This window comes from Anopheles stephensi, chromosome 3 (assembly GCF_013141755.1).
Source record: "Anopheles stephensi strain Indian chromosome 3, UCI_ANSTEP_V1.0, whole genome shotgun sequence".
Classification (NCBI taxonomy): domain Eukaryota; kingdom Metazoa; phylum Arthropoda; class Insecta; order Diptera; family Culicidae; genus Anopheles; species Anopheles stephensi.
The window spans coordinates 62,414,078-62,434,670 of NC_050203.1; the positions used below are offsets into that span (position 1 = coordinate 62,414,078).

General features: G+C 42.9%; 1 protein-coding gene across 1 annotated transcript in view; it reads right to left on the reverse strand.

Moving 5' to 3' along the window:
- The window catches only part of LOC118509321 (protein tiptop), a 155,768-nt gene extending 137,462 nt beyond the window's left edge, over positions 1-18,306 (reverse strand). The window contains exons 1-2 of the mRNA XM_036049784.1: positions 17,941-18,306; positions 15,782-15,808 (exon numbers count right to left, since the gene is read on the reverse strand). The gene's annotated coding sequence lies outside the window, so the exon portion shown is untranslated. The remainder of the gene's footprint in view (positions 1-15,781; positions 15,809-17,940) is intronic.
- Positions 18,307-20,593: the final 2,287 nt, after the last annotated feature.

Here is a 20,593-nt window from a genome sequence, read left to right on the forward strand (position 1 = left end):
GCCATCAGACCAACACTCAGCTCCGTTCAGTTCTCTTTGAATCAAAATTCGCATGAGTGATCTTTGCCAACTCCCAACATAAAAATAAAGCCAATCACGAATCGATCCCTGGATTAATCGACAACTGTTACTTTCTCTGTCGTTACCAACATCATGATCGTCTTTTGATGAAACAAGCCCATTGATCGTCCGTTGCGTCAAAGTCTCGCATGATATTCCATTTCAGCCTGTCATCTACTTAGGTCAGACACGCATACCTCACAAAGAGCAAAGAATACAATTGCATAGCCCCAAAAGTGATCCAAACAATATGCCTAACCTCAACATTTGACGTCTTTACCAAACTGTGGTTAAGACTGCGTCAGTATTGTTGTTCCGATTATTAAACCGATAAAGGGTTTTTTCGCTCCACTTGCCTGTTTTGATGAAGAAAGATTGAGGGTTCATCACGACATTTCCTATCACTCTACAATACGATTCGAATCTCGATAATTATGTTGTTAACAACTTAAATCAACGTTTTCGAGCAACTTCATCCGATGTTTGATGCCTCCCATCGGGAATCACGGAGGGCCGCGAGGGCGAGGATCTTTTGGCTACGATTTCTAAGCTGTCCGACCGCTGAGTTAGACAAATCTGATTGATTGATCTACGCTCGAGATCAGCTGTAGAAACCGGTGAGCTGAACAAGCGGCCCTGCCTAGTCACCGACGGCTTACAACTCATCGTACAGATTTTGATGACGGTGACGAATTTGTTTCACAGCTCATCGGACTAGCTGGCTCAACTAGATTCCACCGTAGTTCGGCTCGGCACTTGACACACCGATGCATATTTGCAGCGATCCGCTACATCACCAAATGCAGTCGGGATGACATTTGCATGAACCAGCAGAAGTTGCTTAGAGGCATCAGAGCGTCGAACACTGACACTGACGAGAAAGCGTTAGCTGTGACGAGTCGTAAATTTGTGACTCGTCATTTCTCTTGCTTGCTGTGTGTGGCATGTGTAAAGAGAGCAAACAGCTGCAAAATGATTAGCAGCGTCAATCACACCCAGCTTGTGTCTCGCGTCGACAAAAAGAGAGATGATTTCCCAGCAGTTATTTATACCTACGGCGTGACAAATAAAGCACCGTCACCGCTAATAACAATCATTACCAGGGACATTTAATTGCGAGCAACAAATAGGGTCATTTAGCTGGGTGGATCATTTAGTTTTGTTTTGTGAGCAGTGTCAGAGTTAAGGAAATGAGGGACACTGAAATATCAGTCGGTGTTGTTGTTCAATGATAAAGACTTTTATGGTTTTTGTTTTGTAGTTGGTTTATCATCGCTTTTAGTCCATTTGAATAGGCACTAGAGACAACCACCTTCACACGGCAGGACAAGTGTTCCAATCCCATCCGGACTCGTAGTTAGACCAGGCGTTCTATCTATGTGGTCTTATTTCCTCTTGTTAGCCATTGCATGGGCAACATGACCACGCTGTTTGTTGATCCAAGGAGAAGAAGTTGTTCCAGGAAGTCATCAGTAAAATGTTTGAAATATCACACTTTTACATATTAAATTGTTAAGAGAATCAGATCTGGCAGGTACAACCTTAGAAGGTTGGCGTTTTTACAACATAGCGGTACTTCCTCAAAGACGCCTCAAGAAGTTAGCAAAAGTCCAAACGACACGAGACTACAGGATCAAAGTGAGAATGCTTTCCTGACACCATCTGACACTCAAGGCTGTGATGCATGGCTCCAACGCACGCTTATGATGCGCTAGGTTCACGCTTAGATGAACGATGTGTCTCTGTCTCATCTTTGAGCGGCATGCGAGGCAGAAGATAGGTATTTGTAAAATTCGCTAATTGCGTATTGCGTTTTGGTTGTCGCCTGTCGGAGATGGTAAATTAATCTTGGGGACAACCACAACACTATGCTGTTTCTGCCACTCCTACTGGATCGTGCCTACTGTCGCACAACGAAATACTTTCATCTCTTTCGGAATTTTGATCGATGCAGGCGAGAGTCTTTCGTTGCGGCGAGATCATTTTACAATTGGTTTGAAAATAAACGTAGAGTTACTTCTGTAGTCAAAGCAAAGCATTGCAAATAAATGGAAAATGTTTTTCAGATATACCACGTAATTTTCTCGATCAATGAATAGATTAGATTGAAAAATGTTAGGATCACGACGATCACTCGAAGTAAGAAAGCAATGAATCATTAATGAAATTTTTCATGTCCTTTTGCTTATTATGTTTATACAATACACCAATCAACTCGAATGTAATAATAAACTTCCAAGTTCGAGTCCCAAAACCTTCCCTTGATAGATGTCATCGTGAACAATTCATCGTAAACACGCGAGATGTCTACTGAACTGCGTCACTATTTTCAATCGAATAGATACAGGCAGCATGCAATTCCAGAACCTGACAGTCATCCCGCAAATTTGATACATACGAGGTGTGAGATTAAACATTACCATTTCACAGTGCAACTTATTCGTTCAAATGATCGGGTGGCTGATTATTTTTAGAACTCACATGCAAGGTGAAGGGAATAAAGCGGGAAAACAGGGACGAGAACGAATGCAACGAGCGAAATAATGTCACCGATGACAACAGTACCAAATGACAATATGTCAGTGTGAATCGTAAATCGTAAGTAATTTATTTTTCCATTTGCCACCCTGTTTGCGATTTAAACTGATACATTCCGTTTTTTCATGGATGGCTGGTGGTCACTAGTTGCGGGATTGATGAAATGCGAAAGAAAGGCAAGAGGTGAGGCTGGAGGCAATGATAGACATTTTGTATTTTATGATGTGCGAAGAATCGATTTGCGTGCAGTAGCACGAGCATCGTGGACTAATAGCCAAGAGTAAACATTCCAATCAGTGATCCCGCCTCTCAAAACAACGATCTTTTGTAAAACTAAGCATATAGAAGTTCGTTTCCTAAACGAAACAAATTTCACGAGCGAAAACCAAAGCGAAATCTAAATATCAACATCAAACTCATGGCCCATGGACATGCAATACATACCATGAACAGTTTCAGTTTTTGAGCAGAAAAAGGGAAGCTTTCAAACTTCTTTCAGTAGTCTACTAATAATTTTTTATACATTGGTAAGTGGCTAGCTGCTTTGCTTTCTACTGTATGAAAATGTGGAACTCTGGTGTTATGTGGATGGAGCATTGCATTATGCTTGCTTTAACCTCAGATACAGCACTTGTTCATAACTAACATCTCAGTGGTTCTCCAGCTTGTTGCATTGCTCTTCATTCATACATTCATCACTCTTCTCAACGTCTTAAGGTGCTAAATGTCAGTCTATTCGCGATTGACGATTCTCTCCCAACATGGTAAGTTCAATGAACAGTGGTGCATGCTGCAAATGCGCTGCTTTGGTCGGTCGTCTCAGTTAGATTTCTTCCTCAAAACCTATTCCCCATCACGCGCAGTTGGTATTTCTGGTGGGTTTTCACACCCGGCATCCCACACAAGACTCCTCTGACGCGACAGTAACGGAAGATGCACACGGAAAAGAAACAACCTTTCTTCGTCACGTAACGAACACATGCACCTCTACCAACATACGACCAGTGTTGGCTACAATGTGATGAATCTTCCGTTCCATGTGTTTGCAATAAATCAAATCAATCATTTCATCATCCAAGACACATACCAACCCACACTTCTGTTCTGGTTCTGTTGTGCCGATTTGTGTTGCGTTGAACCAATTTTCACGTGCCATCCGTCAGAAGCATTCACTGCTGCAAAATGTGATGTGATGTGTTGATGAGTATCTTTGTCAGTGTCTATAAGCAGAAGCCAATCAAGATTACAAAAATCGGGGAAATACAATGTTTAAAGCTTAACTTTAAGCAAAAACCTCACATTTTCAATTAATATGTTAACAAACAATTTGATCAAATGACATAAATAGCTCAAGGAAACAGTTCAAATAATAACAAGTGTATTAAGTACCATATTCAACTATATTTTTCACACAATCTTCCGAATTTTTATTTTTTTAATCAAGGTTCAGTTCCAAAATTGTATAATATAATGAAACTGTTCATTCATTCTTAATTGTCAATGAAAGTTTAAATTATTTTATTATGCACCGCTTGAGGCTGCGTCAATAAATCATTCACGAATTGACAGATCAATTAATAAAACATCATTCTTTTATGTGCAACACAACAAGACAATGGGTGAAACATCCAAACCGCCCCAAAAGTCTCACTACCACGAAAAAGATCTCACAAGAAGGCAAGCACTGACCGCACGAAGCTAGAACCTACGATAGGATTAGCAGCATCAGAAACTGAAAAGATACCTCACCCGCCGGGTTGCTTCTCGCCTTGGTTTTTTGATGTTTTCTATCACTCAGTCCGATCACACAGCTGTCCAGTCGGTTGATCCTTACCGACTGATGAAAAGAATAACAGCACTGTTCTACTTACGATACCGGCGGAGATGATGATGACGATAATGATGGTAATGATGATGGAAACTCCGTCACTGACCGACCCCGCATCCCGCTAGCCTGGTCCATGGTTGGGGCGAATTCGTCTTCGAAAACCCTTGACCCGAGCGAGCGGATTGATGTTTGATGGAGAGGCCTCTTTACCGTCGACTTCGATTCCGTTGGAGAGGTGCCTTCGAATCGACGAATGGCTCTCTATCTTCATCACAATCATAATCAACTACGCTTCATATCGATCCAATAACAACCGGCTCGGACGGAGCAGCGGGACGGATATGCTGGCAAGCATCCCGTCACCTCTTCTTCAAACACAACTGACACATAGCGCACGAATCGCCAAATCCTTATCACTCCAGTCACAAAATACTTTTCCGCGTCAGAAATCATCATCCGAGCTGCTCCAGGAGGATCCACCTTCTCCCAGCGCATGATGTGATGCGCACCGTTAGAAACTATCGAACTTGACAAAACGAATCAATCAATTCTTGAACCGAATAGACATGGAGTCGGAGTCGTGCTGGTGGACGTCGGTGGAGAAGGGCAGTGGTAACGGTTGGAACAAAAATTGTCTGCCGGTCTGGCACCGGACGAACCGTTCTTCTTCGATGGATTGATCCGTCGGACGGATGGAGATGGACGAATCGCATACCCATCATCCATCCAGCGCGGTGCTGGTCCGGTTTGATGCCAACAGAAATGAACGAGAATGACAGAGCATGTTTCTTAAGTTCTGGTTCTACACTATTCTTACCGATCAGATGAAATATTCTTCATGCTTGGCTCGTGACCGGACAGGAGTTCAGAAAACGCCAAATAAAACATATCAATTTGTCCGCTTGTCATACTCTGCGGCGAAATTAGTCGAAGGGTTTCACTGCTTATTTGAGGAAAATCTAAAGATAGCGAAACGGACAATGCAGAAAACTCAACATAAAACAATCACATTTACAGTATTCTTCATGTGACAGTGTATGAAAACAGGTTTGCTCCCACGATACACCTGTCCTGCAGAGACGAGTCTGACGAAGAGGATGAACTGAAATGCATCAGTAAAATGCAATCCATGAAGTGCAGCAATTTGATTATGTGGTAAAACGCACCTACTGATGTGCAAGCGGCACTTCCACGGCTCTAATCGCCCTGATTTGCCATTATCTCTACATACATATAATAATTTACAAACGTACATGGATCCAGCACCGGAGCCAGCTAGTCTCATCGGAAACTCCAGCCGAGACTGGAAACTGCAATGCACCTTGCTGGAAGCAGCATGAAGGCAACGACATCCACGCAGTTCACCACATGCATTTGGGTGGTACTATTCGACTGTCAATAAATATTGCTTACCGCTACCGTAAAGCCCAAACGAACCAGCTTCGACGAGCTGGCCGACCGGACCTGGCACCGGCTGATGTGAGTGATTAGGAATTTCTCCAACGTCGGAACAATTTCTATACATAAATTATAATAACTATCGTTGGGCGCTCGGTTTGCTGCTCCGATTGTTCCCAAGCCAGAGGTTTTGGGCCAACAGGAGTTTGCGTTTGGGTTTGTTCGCATCGTCAGCTGAAGGACATCCGCTTGAGCCAAGCTGCCTTCAATGGGTGAAATCTCGTTTAATTTTCTCGAATTCAATATAAATCAAATCCAATCCGTCCAGATGTCCATATTTTGAATTATTATGCAGCAGTGCAAGCTGCAGTCACATTGGCAGCATGCCGTGTAGCTTGACCTTAGAACTCATCTCTGTACACATGTGTGGTTGACTGTGTACGTTCATGAGGCATCTCCAGGGCGGCTAATCTCCATATGATTGGGTCATGCCAACAAACCTACCCTGCGTCGGTAGGCACTGACATCTGCATCCCTCGCTGGGCCATCGTCTAAGACTCTTTAATCCTTTTGATCTTCGCTTCACATTGACAATGATCATCCGGATAAGTTCATCAGTCGAATTGTTTACGGCTATCACTCTTATCAGTGCACGCACCGGTCGCAATGGTTCGGTGCCGACTGCATTGCTACTGCACCTTCCACATCGGCCGTATGCCATCCCGCATGCCGGTGGTCGATTTCCTCTTTATCAAATTGACTCACCGTCCTTTACGCAGGTCCCAGCCATCCCACCGACTGGCACTGCCTATCCCTCTCCATTGCAGAGAGTTTCTCGTCTGAGGCTATATGGTTGCTCCAAATAACCTTCCCGTACTGAGCCGAGATTTATGCTATCGATGAACAATCGCAACCATTATTGTTATCATAAATACGTAATAATCACTGTCATATGCATCATTCTTTCATGAAATCGTTTGACGTTTGCTGCATTCACGCCTGCATCACACTGGATGGAAGATGCAATGTCACACCCTGCTGGAGCTGACTGACGGCAAGTTGGCCGACGGTGCTATCATATTCCGCAGTGATATAGTGAACGTGTCACCGCGAAGGCCATTTAATCCACTCGTTTGTGATTATTTGCCGGGGATCGCTGGTTTGTTATTTTGGCATCAATTGAACTAATCGCACATCGTTTCAGCAGGTTTCGGTGCCACCAGCACTGAGATACAATCATAAACCGGTCGGTCGCTATCAAATGGGACCGGAGACGAGGGGCAAATCGATCAGGATGAACGCATTTACTTCCAGCGGAATCCGGTTACAGGCGAGTGCAAGTGCAAGTGCAACGGCTCCAACCCACCGTCACATCCGTGACAACATCAGTTAGTGGAAATGCGTACAAATGCGGATGCCACTCATTCTCGCGCAACCGACTGACCATCAGAATTGCAAATAATTATTATAATGCATCAATCAGAGGTCCGGTTGATGTACAGATTGGTTATAAATTTACGCACGCAACTCCTCCCGCAAGCGCCGACCAGGTCCGTCCCATCCTGCCCGCTTCTTAAAATTGGATAATAAAACAACATTCACCCATCACTGGTGCAGTGTTCGGTGCTCCGTTTGTGTTCTGTATCCGTAAATCCGTTCTCTCATAACATCGTTGGAACCCATCCGAGATGGGCTGTATTTGGACAATGCAGCGCTACAAGGCAAACTCCATGTACATTAAACTCATCGGAGCACAAATAAAACACATCGCCGTTCGAATCGAAGGATATAAATCTGTTTGATTAAATAATTATAAACGTGCGCTCGAACATTCGACTGTTATCAGGGCCATTCACCTATAGAGAAGTGCAACGGGAATGAAAATCAGAAGGAAAACAACAGAATTTTCAAACTATTTAATTTCAAAAAGTAAAGTTCAACTATTTCAAGAATAGTGGCAAGTAACAGTTGTCGTACGCTCTTCACAAAACTTGTGCCTTATGCAAAGAAGTCTCCGTAAAGGTTCCTTTTTGGAAGTTGTTTGCCAGTATAATGTTTATTAACATGTGTGCCGAGCTCTGGTTCGTGTGTTCATTTTTATCATCGCAAAAAAATAAATGAATAACATCCATAAATTGATGGATCCAGCCAATTCTCCTATCGGTCAAGCCGAGGGCAACGGACAAAAACAACTTTTTGATGTCTTCTGACACACACGACGAATTCATTTCCACCCTCGGTCCATCGCAGCCCATCCCAGCGCGTGCCATTTACCTTTTGATCGATCTGATCTTCCTTCCCGTCCGACCGGATGCCATGTCACCCGTACGAGCACGCCGAGAAAGCTATCCGACACCCACCTCAGCACGGTCCGGCTCCAGCACACCCGACTGCAAAACGAGGTGGCAAATGGTTCAGCATTTGCATGCAACTCGATCGACAGCGAAATCAACGAGACAGCTCAAGTGCTGACGTTGATGGACGAGATTGGTCGGGATTCGAGCGCGGCTGAGCAAGCAAATGGACAGTTAAGCAAAAAATAACGCGCTACACACGCAAATAAAAACGCGCTGCCCTTCTCCTGTGCTAGCGGAAAGTGTGGAGAACCCTTATCAATCAAACAAATCATCACACGTTTGACATTTTAATGCTATTTTACCGCTCGAGCCAGAATGTGGTGCTGGTGCCGTGGTGGAAGTGTTAGCAGTGAATGAAGTTTTTCGATTACATACGGCTGAATACTGCAATTTGTGTGCACCGTGGAAGTCCAGTTTCTCCCAACGTTACAAGTCGCCAGTTGATGTGACATCAATGAAATGAAGCGCACGATGTGGCCCCAACTCTGGATGATGAAACGGAAGAAATGGAACGGGAACGAAGGAAAACGTCAAGCAATTCGAAACAAGATCAATGATGACGGATTAACTGTCCACCTCGGTACACGTTTTCCTGGGCGATGCATCATGTGCTCCGTTCGCTTCAAATCGACCTGATGCAAAACTGCTTGTCAATCAAAGCCCATGCCAGTGAACGCGTCAACTGGTTTGATGTTGCTAAAGTTGTCACCAGGTACCGCTGCTCTGTATCAGCGATATCGCAGTTGTTCGTTGGAGGCTCGCGAGAAGGTCATCTCTAGTTAAAAAGTAAAGCATAATCCTTGGTGTTCGTACGGTGGAGTACAGGGCTTTGAAATTACAAATAATCATTTCTTAGCTTTCCCTATTTTCTTCTATTCTTACTTTACAAACTAGAAGAGAAACGGCTCACAACTAAAGCTGATTAATCTGCATGAAACACTTTAATGTTTCTGTATCAACGGTGATAACACCGTGTCACCTTATTTCATTTCGATTCTTCAATCATCCCTCAAGACGATATTAAACGTGGCGATGGAAGATGATGTCTGCTGCAGACAGTTCTTCAGTCTTGAGAAACATACCGCATCACAATCCATCCATCCACGCCTCTCAGCCGGAAGCAGGTCTCAAACGTGGAGTTATCTCTATCAAGCCAAACTACTCATATATTTACACACCATGATTTCGCTCTCGTGAGACGACAGCGTGCATCTTCCATTACGTGCTTGCGCCCATTTTAACGACAGCTCCATCCCCCCGTCTTAGCGAAGGAAGCACCGGATGGAAGTTTTACTTAGCCATAAAAGGAAAACATTTCAATCATCCTTAGATTGAGTGTGACTGACAGTTCGATATTGAGCACAGTGCAAAAATGAGACGAACTATACTGAAGTCACCGTTGAACCATGGGATGAAATGTATAAACGAGGGCATCGGTTTGACTGACTGTCACCTAATTTTCCATATTCTATGTGAAGCTAGCTTTCGCCCGTTGTCATACATTTCGTTTAGTCTGCTGGAACACCTTCTTAATCACTACAATGGTCTTTCGTGCAATACGGGATCGACCGTAGCATGTCGCATATTCTAATCTGTCGGAAGGTCCTTTGCTATTGATTCGTTTGTCATCAGTTCAGCTACTCACTCAGAACAGAAAACATCATCATCAGCATTCTTGAGTAGGTGTAAAATTGCACCATCAGCAAGTGACAATTTCATGCCACAGTTCATCTCATGGTTACTCAAGCACCGCTCTCTTTGCATTTTTTATCCTTTGCGGTAGTGAGATTATTCAAATTATGAACTTCACAAGAGCTATAGAACAGTAGCCTTCAAAAGGCATGATCCACTCACTCAATACAACTAGTAGGCATGACCATAAATATGAGAATTTAATAATTTGAAACTATTTTTAGCCAAATCGTAAAAAGATCCTTCAAATATCCGTGCATGATAAGTTTTATGATATTTCTAACAAACCGTATTTCTACGTTTGACTAATCGTTAAAAACGTTTGAATAATCCGTTGACTTTTCAAACAACAATGATTTAAACCACAACAATCGTTACAATGATTCCGTTAAACTTCCACAACGTTACTTGACCTGACGCACAATCACGCACACGGTCACGTGCCACAATTTAGTGAGTAATTTGCAACACATGTGTTACCGGAAGCAGTGCCCGTCTTCAATCCTTGCCCGTATATCATACTTCTCCCCGACAATGCGTTGAAAAATTCCCCAATAGACTGTTAGCCCAGGATCCATCATAAATAATTCATTCAAAATATGGTAAACAGTTTTGAAGCCATCCAGACACAGACACGCATGCACCCACGCACGCACAGCGGAGTTTTCTCGCGTCAACAGGACATTCGAGCCGGCTCTCTATTCCCTCATGCGAACAGTCTCAACCGTAGAAAGCGAAACTCGCGAAAATCAACCTGTTGCTCGACCAAGGCTCTGCTCACGACGGTGGAAGTCGGTCGCACGCCCCTTAACGACTAGCGACTTTTGCTTGGATCACAGTCGCCGGGAAGGAGCACGACGCAATAAAACGCAAATTGTGGTTACAAATGGATTGGGCTTCCGCGCTCTGAAAACTGCACGCATCGACCTCGCTCGACTTTGGAATCATTGATTTCGTGCATCAATAGTACATTGCATTTTGACAGCCTTGCAATACGTCCGAGAGGCTCTGAAGGCGAGGGGATGCATTTTGTTCCATGAAGACTGGCTGTTGTCCAGAGCGTGAATAACATTCCTGGCTTATTGACCGTATCCCAGGGATTGAACCGAGAGTTAATCATTAAAACAGCTCTGATTGACAGATGACAGTGGTTCACTGATCGTACGATGGAATGAATCGGAAGAACTACTTCGGAGTCGGCAAGATGCAGGTGCAGGTCAGAACAACTTTTCACACTTGCAGCACCTGGAAACATGTTGCAAAATAATACGCGAGATGATCCATCACTTGTGCAACCATTGATGGAGTTTTGAAGGTTGAGTGGAGTTTTTAAAAGGTTTTACAATTATTCATAGCGATATTCCTCATTATCATAGTAGACAAACGATACCTCAATCATTTCAAATGGTTGATAATCCAACCATCTTGTCGTTGGCAAACATGTTCTAACATCATGTTTAATACTCTGTTGAGTATCCTTCATCGCTTCCTTCATTACTTTATTTCATATGCCCATCTAATCTCATCGCATCTTCTGGTTCCTGCCAAATCAATACACTACTGTTGTCCTTTTCTTGTCGGTCTTTGAAGAACTACTAGTTTTATGATTGGGGGAAATCTCTCTCCTCTTGTCTCAACTGAGTACATCACATCGGCATGCTCTGCGTGACTACAGTACGGTCACCTGTACCACCGGCATCGTCTGCTGTTACGTCAGTTCCAGCAATCACGCTTCGGGCCTTATCCTGCTGACATTTTAATCCGGAAATAATAAAATAAAACGTTTGATGTTTCGGCGTTCTTCTGCTCCCTGATATTTTCATAATTCCAGTAAACCGTCCTCACACAAGGTCAAGATAGAGACTGATGACACTGTACTGTCATAGCAGTTGTGTCTACAAGAACTGAATATGGTGAAATCGTTCCAAACATTTACTGGATTTCACCTGAAACCAACGGCGTTAGGCAATTGGAAGAATGCCCAGGGTGTAATGGGTTAATCAATCTCATAAATCTACTGCACTAACTTACGTAAGCTATGAAAAAATTATGATGGAATTGCACAGTTTTGTAATGAAACTCTTCATTCCAGAATAATTTTGTTTAGTTCCTTTATCGCTTACACAGAAAAAATATCGATGCTCAGAGAAAAAAAAACTTTTAAGAAAAATCCACCGTCAATACGTCCTTGATGGAAGATGAAGAATTGATTTTTCAAACAAACACATTTTCGTGATGTATTATTCCAATCTGATTGCTGACATAAATCAAAATCCTTCTCATTCTACATGAATCGATGGATCCATCAGCGTGGATCTCGTGGGTAAGGCAGCTCGCTGAGTCTCTGCTCGCATTGTGGTTTGAAGTAAGAGCTTCCTTTTGTTTATCCTTCCACCAGCACAGGACCAGAATGTTACATTGTTTGATAGCACGCGTTGGGTTTTCCAATATCCGTTTCTTACACTGTTTGACATGTCACCCACTGACTTTGAAGCTTTTTGATAGATCTTTGAACCATATGTGTAGGGTTTTGTTTTTTCAGCATTATCCAACCGGTTATGAGGGATGCCGTCTTATCTTTTATATAACCTCAATTGTTATTTAAAATATCTTTTTGTAAGTGATGATGTAAACAGTAAGTTAGGAATTAAATGCATTTAAAAATTGTTTGTGTTCATTTACGTTTCATTTACGTTTTGGACAACCCACAAAACCATATTACTGTCCGAACAGCCTTTTCGTGTTATCAAAATTCGCAACACACAAATCGTATTATCTGAAACTTTAGAAGTCATTCAATCATATGATTTTTATCCTCTCCTTAAAGGATAATCTCTCATTGCTGATTTGCATTTCGAATCTGCATAAGATAAACTCTCCAAATAATCACAACAATCGGAAGAACAACACAGAACGGCCCACAATCCTAGCAGGTCAGCATGAGACAGCATCGTCCATCTACGACAACACATCACTGAGCTCAAAGGATTGAATCGGCACTCCAGAAATATGCTCTTCATCTGCTCAAAAATTTGACCACCTACAGCACAAGCAGCTCGTCCCTCCCAGGCCTGCTCCTCCTGTTAACATACGTTCACACACACACACACACACACAATCACTTATCTTTGTCCTAATTCTGCAAAACTAACGTCCATCTCCTTAAAACAACCGATGCACTCTAACACGAGAGAGGCATTTGTCAGCCCTCCTTCTGGGTGGTTGTACCCGAAGAGACACACATTATTTGCCACAGGAGTGCTAAGCTTCATCAAAGCAAATGCTGCAGCAACAAATCTTATCCTCATCAAAGCAAAAAGCTCTTAATTCGATCGTCCTTAATACGTTTTCCATCCGTAACGACCGATTTCGGCTCTTCAATCTTTGGGCAGAAAGTGCAACTATCACGAGGAGGAAAGCGGAAACAAGATGTTTTCTGTTGCATGGTGAGTTTTACCACAACACGGATCAGGATTGGGTGGACATCCAAGACATGAACCAGCAGCTGAAGGCGCTCCAATATCTCCTCGTTCGAATGTCAAAGGATGTCTACAATCGGATGTTATTGAAGGAAAAGATGCATCGAAGAAGAATCAGTTTGGGAGGCGTAATCACCAGCACTGCACTGATGAATGCTCCCCACATTACAGAACTGTATGCACTCCCAAACATTGAATATAATTTGCTTCAGAAAAAAAGCTCAGAGAAAATTCATCACAATTTCCAAACTCATCTCATCCAAGGTCATCTTTTCTCTGTCGACTGTCCTCCTTTTGTGAGGAACAGAATCAGTTTTGACTTCCCAGGTTCTCTTATATTATCTTCTTCCAGATGCTTGTACATCACAAAAGCACCGACAACATGATAAAAATGACGATTCTTAAGCCCACAAATTATGTCGCTTACCACCCGATCATCCAATCTCTCGCCGCTCACCGTGCCAAGGCAGTATCGACAAACACCAGACTGCGTGCTACGCTACACGGCAGCCATGGTGGATATTAATGTTAATCAACATTTCATTGACCCACACTGCCATCTTTTCCATTTCCAAAGGGGAGGCGAACCAAGTTAACGATCCCAAGGCTCCATCGCCACATGCCATTCATCGCCCATTGGCTCGAACCATGCATTGGGCCAGGTGAACCATCGCTGACCAGGACCGACAATGATCAGTAGATGAGTTTCTGATGGGCTCGATCGAACCATGCTCACAAATTAAGAGCCCGTCTTATCCCTGTTTCTCGTCCATCCAATCTACCTGTTACCCGCAGCTTTCCAACAGTTCCACACGAGGAGAGAGGATGCGTCTGTCGGTGGATTTATTGTTATTGAATCGGTGTCGTTCTCAATACCTCTCTCGATTCCCATACTGCCAATGGAACCGACGATGATCGAATAGTGAGGCAGCGAGATTTTATGGGCTGAATATTGGCTGTTCCGAGACAGGATATTAGAGCACCGAAGCTGATTAAAACAACACGATCGACACACCAGATCACGGATCGGTTGCGGCAAAATCGTTTCCATTTCATACCTCAGTCGCTCACTAATGTAAATTATAAGCCAGCGGATGAGAGTTCCATCAAAACGGTTCCAAATGATTCGGGTGATCTTCTTTTCCCCCAGATCTGTTCGGACGCCATCAATCTTTTCACCTAGTACAACTGTTCCACACTAATGGGAACAGCGCGGCTTCATTCAAACGACATCGTTGTTCGAATGCGGATCGAATTGAAGCGTTGATAAGCAAATTTATAGACCTGCTTCAGCTTAGCACTTTTATTGATGCCGACAGCATTGGATCGAAGGAAGCCTCCTCTGCGGTGGCTTATTTGAACCCGTTGACATTCCTTTACTGGTCGAAAGTATCTTTTCGGACACAGATGAAGGTTTTATGTAAGTTTTACTGTTTCTATAAAACTTTTACGGTCGGTCTTTGGAGGCATAAAGACTTTTCATGAGAGAAGTGACACTAAAATATCAATTATTTGTCATAAACCCAAACGACTCTGTTGCAATCAATATCTTTTTATGAAAACCTCAATTGAATTTCTTTACAATGGGGTTTATAATTTATTTATCGCTTGCACTCTGAAGATTATTTATTTTCAATATTTACAATAAAGCTTCAACGCATCTATTTAACGATTGAGCATTTCTGTTTGCAATATTCAACCATCAGCACCGTACAAGCCATGTCCCATTTGACTTGTCACTTGCAAATAATGACGATTAGCAGCTCTAATTTCGGATTGCGTCATAAATTTTCCGATAACATTTCACCCATTTCGTCGTCCATCTTCCTTTGAACTCGCTTGGTACCATATGACCAGAACTTCCTCATACAAAGATGCAGTGATTTCAGTTCTCACATATGACGGACATAGACGCAGCAGAGCAGTCGCGCGAGGTGGAAAGGAAGCGCGAAGATAACACCGTAATTGCACCGGAACTCGTCTGCATTACAGAGCCGTGTGTGATGCACTGATTTATAGATGACAGTAATGTCCTGCGAAACGTGACGTTCCATTGATTAAACGGTTGCTCTTCCATTGCTCCAGTGCCTGGTACCAGTCGGGTGATGTTGATCCGCACGAATACTAAATTCGTTGCATGTGTGTCAACTTTTCCATTCAATCGGAGCGTTGATCTATTGTGGCCACTGATGAAAGCGAGGCAAGTCAGTAATCCGTCATTCTTATCGTGATATTTTACACGATTCCTCGTTCAATCCGTCCGCAATTCATTATTTATGGAAACAGAACAACTGTGGTGATTTAGTTTCGCAACTACGACCAGACCAAGGAATCAATAGAAAGAGCACATCAACTTGTCAAGTTGGCCAGATTGTCAAGAACTATGCCAAATTTGTTTTGCTTTGAATTTAAAAGTACTGGACACTTACCAAAACGAATGACGTCGATCATCAAGCCTAGTGAAGAAAAAAACAAATAAAATGTCAATTCAACCCCAGCCCAGTTACCATACACTAATATAAAGTGCAAGAAAGCGATTGTTAAGGGAATAATTACGATGCTGAATCGTTTTAATAGGACATAAATGAAAAAAGCATAACCTCCCTGTTATATTGCCTTATCTTGGGCATGGTGGGTTTCATTAGGATGTGCCATGCATAAAATTCAAAATCAAACCATGAGTGGCCAAATTCATCCATCAAATTCATATCCTTCTGAAATTCGCAATTTTTTCGCTCGTCCATTCCTCTCCTTTTTGATGACACAGTATTGAAGCTAATTAATTGTCATTCAAATCGAAATTAAGCTTTCTTTGGTATAAAAACTAAATGAATATAAACGTTGCTTACGTGGAGTAGCTAAAAAAAAAGTATATTAAAGTGAATTTTGTGATAAAAATGCTTATTGTGAGCCAACGGTTGAAAATACGTTGGGGCAAAAACAACCGATAAATTACTTTACTTTGCATTTGAAATGCAATATGGGCACAGCCTTTGCTATCATCAGAAATGAATTATCTGATTCCTTAATTCTTTAGAGCCCTGCGGATACTTTTATAATGACCAATTGTATGAATAAAAACTGCTCTCAATACTCTGCATGTGCTCAGCCTTTCTACTCACTGCCTTTGGTAGCAGCATCAAAATGTTGACAAGATACCAAAATACACATTTGTAGTAAAATAATTGAAGGACGAAAGCAATACACAAAATTGGACAACAATGGGCACAACTCATGAATACTTCATGATAATGTGATTCTCAAACAAATTTTCCTACCAACTTCCGAGTTTGTGTTACAACATTTTCCCTCATGCTTTGTGCTGCCATCTGGTGGTGAGGGATTAAAACCATTTCTTCAAACCCGGTTGCCTCAAACATTTTAACTTCTGGAACATTAACTGAATACGGATAGCAAAACTAATGCTTATCACTTCCAAGTAGACGAGATGTGATTGACCGAACGAAATAATACCGAAATACTTTCGAGGGTTTTGCAAACACACGCACACGACCACGAGCCACATCCCAACGAAACACGCCACGATGAGCCACGATTTGCAAAGACGAGGAAAAACAACATAAACATAAATCCACGCGTTCCGATCAAACTCCCCATCCAGTTTTTTTACCTCCCAGATTTTCCGAGGGCAAAACAGGGCCAGCTGTGGGGCTGTCTGTGGCCAGAGAAGGAATGTTTTTACGCTAAGCACCGTCGTCGCTCGTCCGACCCCACCCGACGGCGTGTGTGGTGTGAGTCGGCTTACGCACACCAGTTACGTTTCAAACTGCGTAGAGATGACGGTGACTGCAACGACCTTCTTCACTTGCCATTCATCCTCTGCCCTAATCCATTTTCCATGGCATTTATCCGGCTAACTTGGGGTTTTACTCTCCCGATTTGCTCTTCTTTTGAACTCCCGCCAGTGGTTGGGGTGGGTTTTACGCTCTCTATTTTCCGTACACCTTCCCACTTGTTTCGCGCTCGTTTTGTATTGCCGGTGTACTATTTTATGATTCGACTTTTTTTGGTTGTTGTTTCTGTTGCTGCACTGGTTTGAACGAGACAGATCAAACACTTTTACAACCACAAACTCGCCGATAGGATGCGACCACCCGAGAAACTGGTGGAAAGGTACATTTATGTAAGGGGAGTAGGGTAGTGTTTCCCTGTGTTCTTCTGCTCCTGTTGCTTCTCGCAACAAACACAGCCATTCTCGTACCATATGGTTTGCAAAAAAGGGTGGATGCGGGAGCAGCGGTGTGAGGCTACGCATTGTACGCGAGGGTGTGGCGGGAACATGTGATTCTACGGATTCATTGCTACGCTCAGTAAAGCCGGCAAAGTGCGTCAACTAAAGCCGGCTAAACGTGATATTTGTCGCGTGCCATTTATTATTATTTTTGGCTGCTGTTCTCATCAGCAGAAGATTCGAGCAGAAAACGCTCCTTAACACTGATGTATGTCGATAACTTACTTTTAAAGTGGATTCATTTTCAAGTTTTTTTTTTTCAATAGTAAACTCATGGGCAAAAGATTTGAATTTATTGATTGACTAGCTATAAGTTTACGAAAGAGCATTTCTTACCTATCGATTATTTCTTGCTGTTTCGGCACGAAACGAATGCGGCAAATATTCTATATTTCACACAAACACACAGTCACACACACACACACATTTAAAACCAAAATAAAATAGCACACACAAACACAAACTCACATTCACCGCACCAAAACCGGCCGTCCCGTGGTCGTGCTTGATCAGACAGTCGACGAACGATACGACATAAATCATGTGTTTCTTTTTATGACTCTCACCACGCGTTACCTCTGCCCCCGTCCGTCCCGTGGCGACCAGCGCGACCACCCTCTGCCCAGTCCAGCACACCCATTAGCCGGTGGGGATCCCGGGACCAAACTTTCTTGTTGCGCAGGGATGCAAAAACCGATCGGCGTCCGAAAGCGACTGAACTCGCGGTTTGCCGGACAATGTTCGTTGGTTGGTTTGTTGTTTGTGCGAAAATGTACCCCCGAATGGTGCTTCGGTGTGGCACGATGCATTTTGGAGTCATTGGTGGTGGTTCTTCCCTCCCCCTCAACCGCAACACTCCTTCCTAGTGCCCACCGACAGCATAACCAGGTTGACCAGTTCGATCGGAAATGAAGCGATGTATGGGGTAAAAAGGGGATGTTGAGTGGAGAGAGGCAACGAACGGTGGCTGTGACACTTGCCCCTTGGACCATCTTTGGGGGAGAAGATGTTCGTTGCCACCACCTGTATGTGTGGTTGTGGGTGAAGTGAGAGCAACACGGGGGCGGAGGAAGGTGTTACGGTTGTGTTATGTGTGTTCGTAAGGGATGCTGAGTTACCCGAGTGTAACTCACCCCGTGCTCGATATAACCAACACTGGCTTGCAAAGTCGGTTTCCCCTACCTTTGCGAAGAACCAGCACGGGCTTAGGGGAGGTTCGTGCATTTGCTTCACAAACACACCCTTAGCAGCACCCTTCTGGCAGCCTGAAGTGTTTCTCCTTCACAAGCTATAGGAGAAAATTCCTGTCAAAACACACACATACACACACACACAAACGTAAATAATGCAACAAAACATTGGAATCGTGCCGCCGTAGAAAGAACGAGAAGCCAACATGATTAGCATTCGTTTGGCACCTCTCTCGTTTGTTCGGCCATACTTAAAAGTCGCCTACATCGTGATGCTCCAAAACTGTCTCCTTAAGTGACACGAACAACAATCGTAAAGCTACCGGAATATATGCTGCCCGCTTCGTACAGTTGACGTTGAGCCCGATGGAAAGAGAAACTATTTTGTAGTGCAGTAGTTTTTTTTTTTCATTTCGCTACATCTATCGATAAACGGCTAGTGTTTTGATGATTCAGTTAGCATAAGTTTAGAATTTTGCTCGGGCTGAAGTCAAATTAGAAGCCAGGTTTTCATCAACCATATGTGCTACAAAAAGCCGACGGCAAACGTGATCTCTAACTCTATATTATATATTTACACAAATACGAGCAACAGCGATACATTTGTGTGACAGGGGTGTGCGAGTGTGTTGGTAGATCTTTCCTCACTGTCTTCCACACCCTGGAGAAACGCAGCACGAGGACGCCTTCCTCGTCATCGCGCAAAAAGGGAAAAAAGCAACGCGCACCACACGGAGCGTGCGCTTTAAGTGACGGTTGTAAAAATGAATGAATTATGGTTTTACTCCACACTTCTGTCCGTCGCTTCCGGTGACCGTTTTATTGCCCCTGATCACGTCTCGCACCCGTCTACGCGGCGCGATCAACCACCTGAAGGTGCAATTACAGACTACTGCTATGCTAGGGTTATGTTTATCAATCGGTTGGCACTGACAAGTAGCTGAATTTGTGGAAAAAAAAACAATTAAAACCTTTTGTTTTGTTCTGAATGAAAGTGACCAAAAAAGGTATAACTTTTATTCAAATCACAACAATTAATCGAAAAACAACTCATAACAAAAATTCATCATTTCATATTTCAAAATTTGAAAATGCCGACGGCATATTGAATCACGCTGTTCCAATGCTATTTGCAATTATAAAAATAGTGTTATCGCTCAAGGTATATTTAAAAAAAATTGCCCAGGGTAGTTGCGAATTCAACCACTTTCATCTTCATCTTCTGTGGCTCTAAGACATCAAGCCTTAGATTGGCTTCTCCAGGGTCTTAGCCTCCAATGACTTTCCTTGACTTAGTTATACTTTATAGTCAATTTTGCGTCCGAAGGTCCGGCTGGAATTCGATGCCTGGTTCCGCCGTGTGAAAATAAGCGACGCTAACGCCACTATACCAATTCAAATGATAAGATTAGTAAAATGTAAGCCATAACTAGCAGATAACTTCCGGTCAAACTAATAATTAACCACGCTTTAATCTGGAAAGAAAATGAAGCATGCATTTTATCTGCTAGTTGTGTACTTACGCATAGCTTAGCTAATCACAAACATTTCATAATTAGATGTGTTCTTTCCACTACACCGCACTTCAATTATAATACACTAACGATGCAGCTATCTGTTTTCCACCGTCAGACCCTCAGAAATCCATCCATTATATGAGAGTGAAAGCATAATATTAAGTGTGGCAACGGAAAAAACATCTTTATTATTACTAAAAAATACTCTGAAGAAATTAACTAATTGAGTCGAAACCTCAAGCGGACCAACGAAAATATGATTATTAGTTAGGGCAACCTAGT